The following is a 17,339-nucleotide window of genomic DNA, read 5'->3' as shown; positions in this document are numbered from 1 at the left end:
AACATACGTGTTTCATAGGGTTGTATAAGAGTAGAGTTAATTGGTCCTTAGGGTTCCATTCAAAATTGAGTGTTCCAGATTCTCGCAACCTAGTTTTGAAAGCTTTCACTTTGTTGCCAAGCGTGGATTGGGAAGTATTATTGTGTGGGTGTTTCTTCAATAGGAATGTTTTACATTTACAATTCCCATTCCAATTGTTGAGTTCCTTTTGATGCTAAATTTGTTTAGTAAGTTTTGATTCAGACCATGTAATTGATTCTATTTTTGAGGGAAAAACTTTCTCTTGCGTGTTCTAATGGAAGAACTTGATTTTATTTTATGGTGTTCTTTCATGCATTCAGCTAGGCACTTTAATTATTTCCTGTTGTGATTTATGTGGTATGCAATTCTTAGAGGTTTTTTATGCTCTTCTTGGTTGTTGGGTCTTGTTGGACTGTTGGATCTTGTTGATTTACGTGTTAGTTTCTTCATCTGTTTACAGTAAATTTTCTATCTTTATTGGTTGGAATTGTTCATTTGATGTTTAATGAGGATTTCTCCTAGATGTTATGTCTTGGTTCTTAGTTGTATGTAAAGATTTAGGTTATGATCACCTAGCACGTCAAGTCTTAGGAAGGGTATATGGGGTTGTTAAGAGGAAAAGGGGGAGAATAGAAAAAAGGGGAGAAAGTGAAGAAGAAGAGGAAGATAAAGAGAGAGCCTGAGAAGGAGAGGGAGAGTTAGAAATTAAAATTGATTAATATTGAATGATTGAATTAAACATTTTAAATTTATTTGGTAGTAGCAAGGTAACTTCATATGAGAATTATATTAATTATTTACTGCAGGATCAACACTAGGATTCCACGCTGTGTACCTCTAACTGCTGGTTTTGTTTGTGCTCTGCATTATTAACTGCTCTTTTTAGCATTAAGGATACGCAATTTTAATCCCAATGATACTAGAGATTTTTGGCAGTGCCAATAAGGGATAAATCTGGTTTTGCGTTTTGGGCAAAGACTAGTATTTTCATTCATCATGTTTCCAGTTCATCGGGTACATTTAATACTTTTGCTGAACACCTTAATCAGCCTATTGTTTTCTTAAATATTGCATATTTAAATCAACCTCTAAGGCTGTTAGACTTTGAAATTTTCTACTTCCAATGTGCTTTGCATGCATTATATATGAATATTAATTAATTCATGACTTGATGTATAATCTTTTCTTCGTTAGAAAAATGGTTATGGTTTGGATTCTCCATTTGTCTCATATTCCAACTCTACCTCAGGTTCGCATAATAATTAAATCATAAATGAAATTAAACCAACATATTCACATCGACAATTGCTAAGGGCATTGCTTCCTGAAGAACACATATTACATTTACAAGGCAAAATGTCAGTATAAGTAACTTCAATACAAAAAGATGAGATCTAAATAATACATATCCTTGTTCTTTTAAATGCTTAAGCTTTTTCTCTTACCTAGAAATCTAAAGTTCTATTGCAAATTTCACAGGCTGAGTTCTATAATATTAGTAAACTACTAAACTAAAAATTACATGCTCATTACTGCAAGTGAATAAGCTTCAAAAGAAAATTTCAAGTATTGAGATCAAATATGCTGGTAGTCTTCAATTTCTCATCCAAACTAGCTCCACCTTCTTTCTTGACCACAACGACATTTGTAAGTTTATGTGGTTCAGGCACTTTCAGCATTTGAACTACCATTCTCATTGATGGTCATAAAGATGGGATTTTTGCTATGCAGTGCATAGCGATTCGCAGAACTTTGATGGCATCCTCCCTCAGGTTCTCTAAGATGTTTGAGTCCACTAAATCAAATGCATTCTTTTTGCTTGTCATTTTGCTGCAAACCCAGTACATTATGTCTTTGTTTTCTCCAAATTCTAGTTCTACTTGCCTTTTTCCTATGACCAACTCCATTAGGACTACTCCAAAACTATACACATCACTCTTTTCATTTACCTTGCATGTGTAGGCATATTCTGCATTCCATAGTTTAGAAAATAGTCGAAATATGCAGTAAGTTCCCAAAAATTATCTATAGGAAAACATGACAATTTGGATTATGTACAGTAAATTACACTAATTTGGACTGCAGAATGTGACTAGCTAGGCAAGCATTTAAATCCTAATCTAAGTCTGTTTTAAGTAAAAGATGGTAACATTTAATCTAGTTGAGTTGGCCATACTTAAAGAACATAAGAGAAAAGCTAAAAAGTAAATGACAGGAGAAGAGGATTTTACGAGGAGCCATGTAACCATGAGTTCCAGCATTGATATGACTCCAATCTCCACCACCAGCTTGAACAATGTTTGCAAGTCCAAAATCAACAATCCTTGGCTTCCACTCCTTATCCAACAAAATATTACTTGACTTCACATCTCTGTGAATCATAGGTCTATCAAACCCATGATGCACGCACTCCAGTCCCTTTGCAGCCCCAACTACAATTGCATACCTTAACTCCCACCCCATCTTGATCTCGTTACAAGAATGTAGCTAATCCCACAAGCTTCCATTAGGTAAATACTCATAAACCAGTAGATTGTTGTCCTCACTTATGATGCTACAGTGTAGCTTCACCACATTTGCATGCCTCACAACACTCAATGTGGCCACTCCTACATCAAATTCTATTGATCTGAAGTCCCTTTTAGTCAGCATGGTTGAGCTGCTCCATAAACTTTTCCAATCAGTACTGCTATTTGATGTCAAAATGTGTTTCATAGCCAGTTCATTGCCATTACCAAGGACAACTTTGTACACATTTCTTGATCCTCCTTTTCTAAAATTTAATAGCATCAATGATGTCTTTTTCACTAAAACTTAGTACTCTAAATGATTTCATATCCCAAAAACTCTGCTTCAATGGATGATCAAGATTATTTAGTCTTAGCTTCGTGAACAATAACCAACCAATAGAAATGACCAAAACTAGCAGTCCGGCTATTAAACAAGATAGAAGTACTCGAAGGTGATTGGAATTGCTATGAGTGGCTGAACAAGATCGAATATTCCTAAAATTATTGCTACATAAACCTGGGTTTCCATCAAAGCCTTCGCGAAAGACCTCAAGGGATAAAGATTGAGCTATGGGACCAGTCAGTTGGTTATTTGATAGATCAAGATTGCTTAGCCTCAGAGATGATAAACTAATTGGAATTTGACCAGAAAGTTTATTATTGGATAAATTCAAGGAGTTCAATTCATTCATTTGCATTTTATCCCTTATTGTCTGATAAGTTCATAATTTATTAATTTTACTCCCATCACATTTACTGTTTTTAGTGTGTTTTTATGTTTAATTCAGTTGGTTATAATATATTTATCATTTAGGCATATTTTTATATAGTTGTGGAATAATTGTGTTAAATGGAGAAATTTTCAGCATTTGACATTTATTGTATTTTTTAGGTGTTTCTAAAGTTGTGGGTTTCCAAATTGAGTGTTGTTTAATCCATTGAAAAGCTAAGATAGAGCACTCCAAAAGATAAAGAGGGACCAAAGCCCAAATCAGTCTCTAAGGTTGACAAAATGAGCTATGGATCTATTGCAAAAGCCCAGACTTGATTTGTCACGACTAGTTTCAGTATTTATTTTATATTTGGAGTTTCAGATGTCCAAATGAAGCAAGCCCAAGTCCAATTGAACCTTAAGAACCACCTCTACAACTTCTATGAAGGGCTGGATGCAAGATGAGGCCATTTCAATTGTCAAAAATGGCAATAAAGTCGTCACTATAGGCTAGACCATTTGTTTGAACTAGTCCTAGTTTTTGGGCCATAACTTGGGCTGTAGACCTCGGATTTTGGCAAATTAGTACCCGTTGGAAAGCTAAGGAATAGGGCTACAACTTTCCTGAAGAGCGCAGAGGTAGATTCAAAAAGAAAGTCACTAAAAATCAGCCTTGATTTCTAGAGACGTGAATGCAGGCTGAAAATCTGCCTTTTGAATTTTAAAATTTTTCTTAGTTTGGTTCCTATATTTGGGATTAGGTTTTTTATTATAAATACGTCTTTAGACAGCAGCTAAGGGCATCTTAATTCAGACCTTCTTTCTCCATAGAAGACATTCGTTCTCCATTCTCTTTTTAGATTTCTTCTTTATCTTTCTTTATTTTTCTATAAGTCATGAACATGAGTGGCTAAGTTTTTAATTCAGTTCAAGGGATTTAAGTTCTTTTGCTTGATTTGTGAGACCAGGTTCTTAATTTAATTTATGTCTTTTTGAATATCTATTGTTTTCTGATTTTATTGTCTTTGATCTATTAAATGATTTGCTAAAAAGGCTTATTAGTTAATTGTTTGATGTGATCAATTGCTAGTTCATCTTCATAATCTGTAATTATTATGTAAGATTGAGCATGAGTAGCAATTAGGTTTTATTGATTATGATCCCAATTTTGATAATAACCTAAGGAAACAATAGGGTGGATTAAATGATTTATGCTTCATAAATTATTGTTCAGCTTAACTACTTCCTTTTCTTAAAGCAGTTATTAATTTGATGAGGATTGCTTAATACTAACTCAGTTAATAATTAGAGTCAATAAGAGTACTGGGCTCGATTTGATGAGTATAGGGAAGTCAGGGGTTTACCTCGCTATTTGGTAAATCTACGTTAAGTATTCAATAAGAGATAATTGTATTTCTTTTGTCTATGATCAAATCAATGCATTGGAATACGAATTACCTTGGACTGAAGTTTGTTTAAATTGAGATTTTCATATTTAGTTCTTGAATTTCTGATTTCTTCTGATTTTGTGTTGCAACCCCCCTCCCCTCCCAATCTTTGTTTCTTTCGTTTTCCATTACACACAAGTGCACGAATTTTAGTAATTCAGTCTCTAGGGTTTGACTTGGATTTACCACTTACTGCAGAAAATATTTCATTACTGGTAATTTCAGTTAATTTAATTTCTGGTGGATTTGACACCCATCATTGTCAATATTATTTAAAGTGGTGAAGATGATACATAATGCCTGGCTTTTCTTGTGTATGTGCTTAGGTAACACCAAACATATGTTGTTTTAATTGGTTAATAAAACCATATATGAAATCCTAAAAATAATTACAAATTTTAGCCACTCAAATCCTTTCTTTCTTTTCTAGATTTCATTAGTTCTATCATTTTTAGATTTGATTTTTGTTCATGAAAACTCTTGTTAGTGTCTCGCATCTGACTTATTCTTTAGCTATCAATTAGATTGGAAATCATAACTTTTATGGAATAGATTATTGTTGAGTGCTCTCACAATTCTTTTAGATTCAAGATGTTACTATGCCAAATTCTCCATGAGGGACAGATGTTGAGAATTGACCCTGCAACATTGCATGAGTGAGTAACCATTTTGTCTTTTGAAAATGCCTAGCTACCTATTCATCTTACATGAATTAAAAGATTTTTATTTTATATACAAGTCTCAAATTTTTTCAAATTTATTTAAAAAAAAAATTCTATTTGGGGTTAATTAAGTAGGAAAGTTTTATAATTCTTGGATTTAAGCTTAGCTTTCTCAAAATACTAAGACTAATTTATTATATATTAAATTTGTTACTGACCAAGAATGGTTGTGTGGTAGGATACTGCCTGCAGGCCAAAGTGTAATTATTAATTAGGTATTAATTAGTGCAATGCAAATAATTTCACCTAAAAATTTGTTTGGAAGGTTGTTATTCCCCGTGGAACGGATATTAACACTGGAATGTTTGGGATAGAGGGTAACTGATTTATTGAAATGGTAAGAATAGAGGGGAAGAAAAAAAAAAGAAAAAATCTATTAAAGATAAAATCTATCAACAAATTAGCAAAACAGGATAAATATTATTTATCTATTTGTTTATTTATTTTAATTAAAATCTTAATTTGAGTATTGGTCAACTGCCATGCATTATAATATTGAATAGAGGGAAGAGGGAAGGTAGATGTAGCTAGAATCAAGATTCTATATCACATGTTTTGATAAGGAATTTCTTTCCAAATTGACCATCCACCAACCAAGTTTAATAATTGCATTCACAATTCCATAAAAGACAAGATAAAACTTGACATATGAACAAAATCAAAATAAATTAATTTATGTATATAAAGGTTATTGATATGGTTTTTAGTATTACTCTTCAATAATTTTTTTTCTTCATAATATGGAAAGAATATATATATATATATATATATATATATATATATATATATATATATATATATATATATATATATAATTTAGTTAAATTAGCTAGATAATGACCTCCTCTCTTATAGTCAATATTAAATATGTAATAAGTGCATAATTTATTAATTTTATTCTCATCATATTTAGTGTTTTTAGTGTGTTTTTATTTTTAATTCAATTGGTTAAAATATATTTATCATTTAGGCATATTTTTAGATAGTTGTGGAATAATTGTGTTAAATGGAGAAATTTTCAGCATTTGATCTTTGTTGTATTTTTTTAGGTGTTTCTAAAGTTGTGGGTCTCCAAATTGAGTGCTGTTTAACCCATTGAAAAGCTAAGAGAGAGCACTTCCAAAGATAAAGAGGGACCAAAGCCTAAATCAGTCTCTAAGGTTGACAAAATGAGCTATGGATCTATTGAAAAAGCCCAGACTTGATGTGTCACAACCAGTTTCAGTATTTATTTTGTATCTAGGGTTTTGGATGTCCAAATGAAGTGAGCCTAAGCCCAATTGAACCTTAAGATCCACCTCTACAACTTCTATGAAGGGCTGGACGCGAGATGAGGCCATTTTAATTGTCAAAAACGGTAATGAAGTAGTCACTATGGGCTGGACTATTTGTCTGCACCAGTCTCTATTTTTGGGCCATAACATGGGCTGTAGACCTCAGATTTGGGCGAATTAGTACTTGTTGGAAAGCTAAGAAATAGGGATACAACTTTCTTGAAGAGGCCAGTAGCAGATTCGGAAAGAAAGTTGCTGAAAATCAGCCTTGATTCTAGAGAAGTGAATGCAAGTTGAAAAATTTGCATTTTGAATTTCAAAACTTTTCATAGTCTGGTTCCTATCTTTGGGATTAGGTTTTTGATTATAAATACATCTTTGGGCAGCAGCTAAGAACATCCCAATCTAGACTTTCGTTCTCCATAGAAGACCTTCGTTCTCCATTCTCTTTTTAGATTTCTTTTTTAATTTTTCTTTATTTTTTCTGTAAGCCATGAACATGAGTGGCTAAGTTTTTAATTCAGTTCAGGGGATTCAAGTTCTTATGTGTGATTTGTGAGACTAAGTTCTTAATTTAACTTATGTCTTTTTTAATATCTTTTGTTTTTTGATTTAATTGTATTTGATTTGTTGAATGATTTGCTAAAAAGGCCTATTAGTTAATTGTTTGATTTGATCAATTGCTAGTTCATCTTCATAATCCGTAATTATTGTGTAAGATTGAACATGAGTAGCAATTAGGTTTTATTCATTATGATCCAAATTTTCAATAATAACCTAAGGAAACAATAGGATGGATTAAATGATTTATTCTTCATAAATTGTTGATCAGCTTAACTACTTCCTTTTCTTCAAGCAATTATTAATTTTATGAGGATTACTTAATGTTGACACCATATTTTGGCCGATCCCCAGAATCAATAAACTTTGAAACCGATCCCCAGCACCAAGCCTCTCTTTGCCAGTTAATCACATTTTCGATCTCTCTTCAAAAGGAATCAAATTAGTGCTAAGTCTCCATATCATTTAAATCCTATCCGATCTCTCAAATCAATTACCAAGTTTTTCGGCCGGTCAATCACATTTCCGATCTCTCTTGTCAAACGAAATTGAACCAACATTAACTCTTCATGCCATTCGATTCCCCATTCATAAATATTGTGGATAGTTGTTCAATAAAGTTAAAGTTTTAATCCGGCTTAACGGTGCTTCCGATCTTAAGTATTCAGATCAGGTTTCCAGTTTTAATAATCTTAAGTTTCGTTCAGTGTTTGTTCTCGATTTAGGCCGATCTCATGTCTACAAAGTTTTACCGATCTCTCATACATAGGTTAATAATTGCTTTCAAGTTGTTCTAATATGTTCAGACAATCAGGTGCTCATGCAACTTAGATACTTTCCGATCTCATTCAGTCATTAAAAAAAGGGGAACTTCATTTCATTTCAAATTAAAAATTTATACAAGTCATTCGGCTGGAGGATCACCCCCAGCCTGTTCTACATTTTGTTCACCCCCTCTATCACCTTCGGCCTCCTCCTCGCTATCCTCTTCGTCTTGCGGAGCCAGGTCTATCATCCAGGAAAAGTCCTCTTCGGGATAACGCTACTTGAGCTCGGCCAAGAGATCCCCATGGGCGTTCACATAAGCACCGGCCTCCCTTGTCACTGCCTCTTCTTCTTTTGCCTTGAGTTCGTCAGTGAGGCGAGCAACATCGGCGGCTCGGAGTGCTCGAACCTCTTCAAGAACATGGGCTTACTCCGTCAATTTGTCCTTGTAGAACTTCATCTGCCCCTTAATTTAAGCTATATAGTTTTGGGCGGATGAAAGTTGGGATCGGAGGGAAGCTGCTTCAGGACCCACCTTCTCGATCTCTTGCCTTATATGGTGAGCCTTCTCTCGAACAATATGTTGGTTCACCAAACTCTCCACACTTAGGCTCATAGTCTGGGTCTGGATATCATCGAGCTTGTTCAGGGTTAGCCTATCTCGATCCTCCCGAAGGCAGATGGAGGACCCCAAGACCTTAGCAAAGCCCGGATTCTCTCGAACCATCCGGTTCTTCTCCAGCGAGTGGATCAGGATTTGAGTGCCATGGGAAAGGGTCCTCACAGGTGGTTGGGAAGGACCCCCTTTCGCACTTGAAGCAATCGGAGGAGGTGGTGGCGGCTCTTCATGCCTAGGAGGAGACCGAACCACTTCTATTTCAGGAATCGACGGTCCTGAAGGTCGGGATGAACCTCCTTGTATCTCACTCGGATCGTGCCTCGGCGTCTGAGAGGCCTCGGCGTACTTCATCTCCCGCACTTTTCTGGAGACCTCTCTCTTGCGATTTCGGCTTTCCTTGGAAGCCTCGCCACTCGCCATACCTGCATAAAGAAAAGGTCAGTGAGATCGCTAAGGCCCAAAGATCAGAGATATAGAAAGTACACCGAGGCCAAGGTCAGAGAGTTGAAGCCCACGTTCTTCGCCAGTAATCAACTCCATTGTCCAATGATGCAGTTCGGTCGTCACTGCATCTAAACAAGAGAACTTCTGTCGGGTCGCCTGATCTTTCAGTTCCATCACCATTAGGCCTTCTTCCCTATTCAGGGTGATGCGCTTCTGGAGTAAGGGACCTTGGTGTAGCCAGCTACATGGGAAACCCTCAAAGCCGTTCGGAATTTTGCTCCTCAGAATAAAGAAGCGATTCTTCCAATTCTTCAGGGAGGAGGGCAGATCGGTAAAAAGCCCACAATGTGGCTTCGCCTGAAAGAACCAATACTCATCGTCCTTTCGACGAGTTAGCCTATGTAGTTCGGCGAACACCTTAGCTGTAGGACTGAGTCCTTTGGCTCGGCAAAGGCCTCTGAAGGCTACTAGGATCCGCCATGAGTTCGGGTGAACTTGGGCTATGCACACTTGGTGAAATTTTAGAACTTCCTTGAAGAAGTCGTCAAGAGGGAACCGCAACCCGGCTTTTAATTGCTCTTCATATACCATGATCATATCATTCTTTTCGAAGAAGTGATCGGCTCAAAGATCTCCATGACACTTAATGAGTTCGTATGAATCGGGCTGAATTTTATACTCTTGGCTGAACGATTGCAGGTCGGTTTCTTGAAGGATTGATGGCAGCTCGTCCATGGGGAGGTTTTCTCTCCATGAAGGATGTGTTTGCCTCAAGGGTACTGCTTGACCACGGGCTGGAACGGAGGTCCTAGGAGGTTCAGGTCGCCCGCTCGGTCTAACCACTTCAACTTCATCTAACGACCACGAGATTTGAACGGAAGGGGGGCTTGCCGCTCTCTGACCCTCGGCGCCGCTCATTTTCAAAGAAAAGAGAAAATTTAAACTGAAAGAAAGATCAAAACCCTTACCGGAGTGTGATCGGTGTCGGAAGAACTTGAAAAAATGAGAGGATTTTGGAATCACTCGTGAGAGGCTGAAAATGACATAAGGGAGCAACTGGCGGACCCATCCCCTATTTATACCCGTCTGAGCATTTAATGCTCACGATGTCCCAAGTAGCGCATCGGTTAGCGGGATTCGCCAGCTTTTTCTGACACGTCTCAGGAATATTTCGGAAATTCCATAATTGAATAAGGAGAGATCGGCTGGTTAAAGGACCGGCAGATTAAGGGCTATTCAGTTAAGAATCGGATCGGATGAACACATCAGAGATCAGAAAATAATCAATGCAATAATAATAAAATAATAATTGTAAAAATAAAATTTCATCTCTAAAAGGGAGATCACATCATTTGGGCGATCTCTAGAGATCGGATTACATTAAAAGGGAGAATACATCATTTGGGCAATCTCTAGAAATCGAATTACATTAAAGGGGAAATTACATCATTTAGGCGATCTCTAGAGATCGGATTACATTAAAAGGGAGAATACATCATTTGGGCGATCTCTAGAAATCGGATTACATTAAAGGGGAAATTACATCATTTAGGCGATCTCTAGAGATCGGCAGTACATCCTATCTAGCGAAAGCCAATGTCAAAGCCTAGTCTCGTGGCTAAATCAAAAGATGTGTTTGATCAGGAGACCGGCCATCGACATCGGATAGATGTACAACTCAGATGAGGTGACTATGACTCTCATGAGGATAAGAGAGATCACCATCAATATTATCGCTCGAGCAGAAATTTGCGTCAGACACCCAATGTGGTGAGAAGCCAAATGAACTTCGAAGGGCAGTCACCAAAGATCGGAGGGAAATTAGCAGTCTTCTCACCCAAAATCCTTTCACCGATTACATCGGTCGATCGATTCGGGGTCAATGCAATCGATATTCTCGATCTGGATCGGTGAATTAGTCCGGTTCTCTCACTGTCATCAAATATGGCCATAATAATTTTCTGATCACCGGGGTCGAAAATTGTCAATTGGTGAACAAGGTGAACAGCCGAGAAAAGATCAAAAGCAGCTATCACGGCCGGGATTGTTACCGGAGCAGTTAGAATAGGAAAAGTGAGAAATAGGAGAAAATGAAATAGGGTATATATATAGAGAAGGTCTGAGCATTAATGGCTAGCAGAAAACGAAGCGGACGCCTCGAAAATTGAAAGAATAAATGCCTTGACTGAACCGACTCGGACAAAGGAAAAGACTTTGGAATGAGAGAGATTGGGAGAGGGGCCCGGCATGAGAGTTCGGAAAAAGAGCATATTGGAAAGATCGGAAGGGAGGGGAGATCGGAATGCAAAGAGAATAAGTCAACTTCCCATGACTGTCATCATAATCAAAGCCGAGGTAGTTAAAGCATTGCAGACGAGATCAAATCTCCTCTGCACGCCTCATTTACAGAATCGCCCACATTGCTGACAGGTGCCAGAGTATGTCATGACAGTCATGTACATCTCAATCTCTACTGTTGATCTTACTTGTAAGGACAGGTCTGGAGCCCTTGGATTAAAGAAGAAGACGACAAGACCAGCGCCTTTTATTCCCAGCCCTCGGATCGCCCTTGATAAGAAAATTTTGGGCCATCAGATTAGAAGAGAGAAATGACAAATATTCTGAAAAGGATCTCAGCTGTTCATTTTGATTCTCTTTGATTCTCAAACATCAGATCATTTCCTTTAAGATCCAAACCTTCCATCTCCTTCAAGGGGAATCCTGACCCTTCATTGGGAGCACACGTTCCCTATAAATACCTACATGAAAACTGTTGATAGGGGAGGACGAAGAAAAAGGGTGGTGATTATAGTGGAAAGGCTCTGAAAATTGATTTAGTTTGCTACTCTGCTATTTTTAAGCTAGAAAGACTATAGAAACCAGTTTTCTAAAGTATTTTCTTTGAAGAAGTGTTGGACATTAGAACTCTTGATTTTCAGTTTGTTCATTGCTCTGCGATACCCTTTCTTAAGTTTCAGTTCTGTTTTCACCACCTTTATATCCACTTTTATTTTCTGAGCTCAATCTCATTCATTATCATTCCGGTTCGATTACATGCTAACTAGGCATTCGTCATTTCAAGGTAAGCATTAGTCCCCAGACTATTAGCCCGAAACTCTGCAATATTCGTGACTCCATAGTTAGTTTAATAGGTTCAACTTCCTGCAGGTGAGTGTCTGAACCGTTCCTTATCCAGTGTTCGTCTTTATTTTCTTTTTACGCTCATAATTTTTGTTAAAGTTTGTCTTATGTTAGAAGGTCCCATGTGGGTGGTTATTCTCGAGTTTATCAGTTCATGTTATTTATTTGTTCTTGGTCTTTTATTATTTCCTAATGTAGGTGTTCTGGTTACGGGTAACGTATAGGTTGTTTGATAAAATGATGGGTAGCAGTATCTTAACATAAGAGTTTTTTTAATAAACATTCGGATAATAAATCAGAGAGTTATGAAGTCAAACCACTAGACTAGCTTGAGAAGATGACTGGGTAAAGGTGGGGGGTCGGAGTAAAATTGAATTTCAGACTAGCAAATGAAATAGAGCAAATGTTGCCTGCCGAAAGGTATTGGTAAGGCGATCACATAGGAGGTCAGTAAAATTCAGTCTGGTATCCCCTCTCTAGTCACGAGGTACCAATGAGTTAAAAGAAGCCTTATTCGGGTCCCCGGCATCTTCGAATGCCAGAACCCTTAGTCTTAGGCTCTTATGATGTGTAGCTGTAATCAAATTTTAAGAGGCTGAAAAAGTCCTTATCCGACTCTCATTCAAGTAAAAGAGATCGGAGGAGAGTTCTTATCCAATTCTCAACCAAAACTTTAATAAATATTTAAAAGAGATCGGAGTAGAGTTCTTATCCGATTCTCGACCAAAACTTTAATAAATATCTAAAAGAGATCGGAGGAGAGTTCTTATCCGATTCTAAATAAAAAATTCTAATAAATATCTAAAAGAGATCGGAGGACAGCTCTTATCCGATTCTCAATCAAAAATCTTAGTCAATATCTAAAAGAGATCGGAGGAGAGTTCTTATCCGATTCTCAATAAAAAATTCTAATAAATATCTAAAAGAGATCAGAGGAGTGTTCTTATCCGATTCTCAATCAAAATTTTTAATGAATATCTGAAAGAGATCGGAGGAGAGTTCTTATCCGATTCTCAAATCGAATTTTAACAAATACGCAAAATAATCCTATAAATGAAAAACCGCTATGCGCCATCAATTCACTAAGGTCGTCTTATTTACTTGCGTATCTGGGTAATCCAAATTAGTGAAAAATCAAATATTCCCTTTTATCAAAAGGATTAACATTTCCATTCGAACCCCCCTAACTATCGATTTTAATTTATAAAGAACGTAAGGTTAAATCTGCTCACCCTCATTAAGGGACGAGGTGGGGTGCCTAACACCTTCTCCACCCATTTACGGACCCCGAACCTAGAATCTCTGTATTTGAAGTGGTTTCATTTTAAGTTGCATTTCACAAATGGTTTTCTTTAATTTCCCTCAAAATTAAAGTGGCGACTACTCATTCCTTCCCACTTCGGTGAGGGTTCGTCCAGGTGACCGCAAAACCCTTGTGACAGCTTGGCGACTCCACTGGGGAGATCATTTTTCCTTCAACCCCAGCCCAAAGGTCCAAAAGCAGATTTAATTTTGCGATCTAACCATAGTTAGGTGGGCTTAGTTTACAAAATTCCTCGTGTTAATTATTGTTATTTTTGCTAACTGTTTTGCTTGTCTTAATTGTCTTGCTACAGCACTCTTCGTTAAAAAAAAAAGAAGAAAAAAAACTCCCCCATATTGGGAAGAGGTAAAGGTGTCCCTTCACACACTGAACACTCACACGATGTCCTCACACACTTCAACTCTATACCCGGGCTCTCTTATCCCTTTTAGGAAAATAGCAGGGAGTCATGTAGCAGTACCCATGGGTTTTACCCCGTTAGTATCCGTGAAGGCTTCTGCTCAGATTGAAACTCGTTCTATTTACTGTGATACCCGTGGAACTTTCCTGACAGTATCATGGGGATAAAATGGGGCTCTACTATTTACGGTAGGGGCAATTTGGGAACCTGTGACTTTTACAAAATTAGACCTTGAGCTAAACTATTAGGATAGCTAGAAGCCGTCGCAAGCTACCTTACAAGATAGAACTATCCAATTAGGCAGCACCCATCCGGTATCAGGACTCTCCCTATTTTAGGACAAAAGGGGCATACTTACTCTTACCCTATTCTGCTTATGTTTTATTTTCATTTTTGAGGATAATCTTGAATCATACTGTTAAGAAAACCTACACACTTTCCTATTTTGATAAATGTGTAGGTGTTGCTTTGCCAATAGTATAATTCAAAATTACCTAAATTTACCCTGCTAATAAGTTTTTCCTGCAGGCATCACCAAATTAAGGTCTGTAAAAGGATAAGCATCATTTTTAACATGGCATCCTCGAGTCAGTCGGTAGAAGAAGTTCTTAGACCAGAACAGAATGCTAAACCGTGGCCTGAACCACCTCATAGTTCAGTGCCCCCATGAAGCAATGTCACCAAAGCATATACTGGCTTATTACCTCCATTGGACTTGAGCAAAGTTGAGGCCAGAATGAACAGTCTCGAGGGTCTGGCTAATGGTTGGAAGTCATTTCCCGATCAGGTCAAGGCACGATTTGAGAAGAAATATGGGAGGATTGCAACCTTGATACGAGTCAAAGTCCAAGTCCCGGCATTAAAGGCCATGCTGTCAGTTTGGAATCCTAAGTATGGGGTGTTCTCTTTCAACAATATCAATACTGCTCCCAGTATGGAAGAATATCAGGAAATTCCTTATGCGATGCAGAATAGGATTTACCTACACCTGGAGCATAGACAGACCTGGAAATGATTCGCACATATGTTGGGGATACCCCTGGAAGAAGTAAAGACGAGGGAAACTGTCAAAGGAAACACTCATGGTTGGTATTGGACTTACCTCAAGAAGTGGTTGGATAAATACATCCAGGAGGAACAATGGGAGCAGGCTTCCTTGGCACTTGCTTTGGGGATATACGGCCTGATCTTGTTCCCTAGACCTTCGGGAATCATAACCTGCGGCGTTGCAAAGATATTCTGGGCAGTAGAAAAACAAAAAGTCAACCCAGTACCGACAATTTTTACAGAGACTTTATTGACTCTTACCTATTGCAGACGACAAGGCAAGGGATCCGTTAAGTGCTATTCTCAATTATTGTACCTCTGGATCATTAGTCACATATGTCCTATAGAGACAAAGGGATTAACTTGGTACCTTGACCAGCCTCTCATCCAGAAGATGACCAGACTAGTAATCAACCCAAAGGATGAGTTGCAGTGGCAAGAACGGATCTTGAGCTTCAATAGCCCTGACTACTGTTGGAGTAAATTATGGACGTTGGGTCAACCCATTTTGGTCAGCACAGGGGGCAATCAATCATTATCCCTAATTGGAGTGACCGGGTACACAAGTTACACTCCAGCATTAGTAATGAGGCAGTTCGGCTCAACCCAATCCGGAGTCAACATAGGAGAATACCACCAAGGTCATTTTTACCATGAACTCGATAATGAGGAAGAATTAAAAATAGCTCGCAGACCCTGGGAAAGTATCACTATGGTGGAAAGGTCGCCTAAAGGTCCAAGTGTCACGAGCGATTATCTTCAATGGAGGGCTGGCAGGGATCAAGGACACCTAACTGCTGATCCAACCAAATTCGAAGGCAGCGACCTCCATCAAGACATCTTTTCAAAAGAAGCTAGCACTCGTTTGGCCGACTCCTTACAAAAGTCAAACACCAAAAACTCGCAATTACAAGAGCAAATAAAACAGTTAGAGGACCAACAGCAGATCCTCAAAAGAAAAGTGAGAAGGCTCAGGGAAGAGGCGAAGACCGAAAAGATAGGGTTTGAAGAGTAAGAAATACGATGGGAAAGGGAAAAGAGCTCTCTCCAGGCTACAATGAAAGAAGCAGAAGTACAAAATAGCAAGCTTCAGGAGAAAATGAAATATCAGGAGATACTCATGGAAGAGTATAAACAAGAGAGCAAAAAGAAGAAGCTTGAACTGAAGGAGCAGGCACAGCTTATCAACGATATTCTGAAAGAATGTGCTAAAGAAAGAAAGGAAAAAGAAAGACAAGCCGCTCTCTATCAAGAGCTAAAAGAGAATGTTAACCAGCTGGAGAAAATGATAGCACAAGGGAAACAAGAACTCTTACTTGAATCCGAATATGCCCTGAAAATGTTCGACCTCGCCAGACAAGAAGAAGGCTCTATGAATATCTCAGGAAGTGTCATTACATTATAAAGAACCTTCCTGAGCCTAGGCTAATGTAAAGAATGCCATGTATGAACTATTCAATTAATGGAATAACTTTGGGCCACTGTTTAGCAAAATTGTGAATGAGTAATATGACTCCCATAGGTACCCCCTCGTTAGGGTTATGCGAAAAGTTGGAAGCGCCATATGGACAAGTTCCATAGAGGCGTGTTCAATCCAGTCATTCACTGTCGGACTATCGAACGATGCCATGATAAAACTGATGCAATTATTCTTCTGCAGATTTCACTCTTGGCTTTCAGATGCCACCATATCCTTTGTCCAAACCAGGACCTTTAATTACTCTTTTTCAAAATTCGAAATTCATTAAATTTTTTATTTTCCTGTAGAAAATCAATATTGCTTCAAACAAAGCAAGCCTGACTAGACACGCAGTTCAACCCAGGCGAGTGTACTTAACAAGAACACGAACAAGAAGGTTAATGGAAGACCAGGAACAAGTCCAGAACCTACAAGGGCAAGTGTCCGAGCTGAAAGACCAAGTCTCAGAGCTCATGAGACTAATGAGGGAGATGTCCCAAAATAAGCCTGCTTCAGAAATTAACTTACCACTACCTCCCCCACCTCCTACAACGGTTGATTCCCAACGTGCTTCAACGTCTTTTACCTTCCAGCCATTGATCCTGGATTCGAAAATCATCGTCAATCCGGCCCCACTGAATAATGACCCACCTTTCTCCTATTATCTGGCTATCTCGAATGCCGAACCATACCCTTCAGTCCTAATCCCTCCGGTTCATTCCACCCCTCATTTCCCAACTGGGGGAGTATTTCATGCAGTAGGAGGAGAGAATAAGACGAGAGAAAACGAGAAGCTGTCTGCTTTAGAAGAGAGATTAAGAGCAATAGAGGGGCTGAACATGTATGGTTCAGTCGATGTGGCGTCACTGAGATTGGTGCCAGATGTGGTGGT

The 17,339-nt window shown here is 38.1% G+C and overlaps 1 pseudogene; it reads right to left on the bottom strand.

The window, feature by feature from the left end:
* Positions 1–1,583: 1,583 nt before the first annotated feature.
* LOC110640173 (receptor-like protein kinase 7) lies at positions 1,584–3,229 on the bottom strand (annotated as a pseudogene).
* Positions 3,230–17,339: the final 14,110 nt, after the last annotated feature.

Source organism: Hevea brasiliensis, chromosome 7, assembly GCF_030052815.1.
Source record: "Hevea brasiliensis isolate MT/VB/25A 57/8 chromosome 7, ASM3005281v1, whole genome shotgun sequence".
In the NCBI taxonomy this organism is placed as follows: Eukaryota; Viridiplantae; Streptophyta; class Magnoliopsida; order Malpighiales; family Euphorbiaceae; genus Hevea; species Hevea brasiliensis.
Note: the sequence above shows the minus strand (reverse complement) of the source record. Positions and strands in the feature narration are given on the sequence as shown.